The 812-nt window shown below is 33.4% G+C and overlaps 1 pseudogene; it reads right to left on the bottom strand.

The window, feature by feature from the left end:
- Window positions 1-437: 437 nt before the first annotated feature.
- LOC145256559 (5S ribosomal RNA) lies at window positions 438-554 on the bottom strand (annotated as a pseudogene).
- Window positions 555-812: the final 258 nt, after the last annotated feature.

The following is an 812-nucleotide window of genomic DNA, read 5'->3' as shown; positions in this document are numbered from 1 at the left end:
TGCAGTTATAGAAAAATGAATGAATTTTTTTAATGGACATTACATTATTACGGATTAACCAATGAAGACATATTATTGTGTTTAACTGCATTAAACATTTCTTAAATAAACATTACGTCACTACAGATGAACCAATGAGAACATTTTATTATATTCATTGCAAAGCCTTAAAATGGAAACCAATCGAGTATATTTAGAAAAAAAATAAATACATTATTGAATAAAAGTGAAGTAAGTAAAAAATGTTTATATTGCTGTCACTTTTTAACCTTTTCCTGGAATTATATAGACCAATGTTAGGCAATATATAAGGCTTCCTTCAGTCTTGACAGGGTTGCGCAATCCTCAACCACACCTCTCCTGATTCGATATTATTGAATACCAGTGGCAAGTGGAGGTTCAGGACGACTGGAAACAATGCCGAGATAAGCGGAAAGCACATACAGCGCGTCGAATTCCCAAATGGTCACCCATCTGGTACTAACCAGGCTCAACGTTGCTTAACTTCTGTGATCTGATGGGAACCGGTATGTCAACGTGATTGTGCCGTATGGTTAGGCAATATAATACAATGAAAACAAAAAAAAGGGGGCAAGTTAGGCAATATAAAGTTAGGCAATGTATTACAATGAAAAAAAGATGTATTGGATAACAAAAATATTTAAACATATTATCAAAACAAAAAAAAATTATGTGTAAAGTCTGATGAAAACCAGTTTGAAAAGTGTAAGAATCTTAAAAAAATCAAGTCAGACGTTTACAAAAAAGAGTGTACCGGACGGAATACAGAGCGGTGTTCCTGAGAAAACAAA

This window comes from Euprymna scolopes, chromosome 32 (genome assembly GCF_053919585.1).
Source record: "Euprymna scolopes isolate OS-2025 chromosome 32, ASM5391958v1, whole genome shotgun sequence".
Lineage (NCBI taxonomy): Eukaryota > Metazoa > Mollusca > Cephalopoda > Sepiida > Sepiolidae > Euprymna > Euprymna scolopes.
The sequence above is the reverse complement of the archived record's forward strand: the minus strand, read 5'-3'. Positions and strand labels throughout refer to the sequence as shown.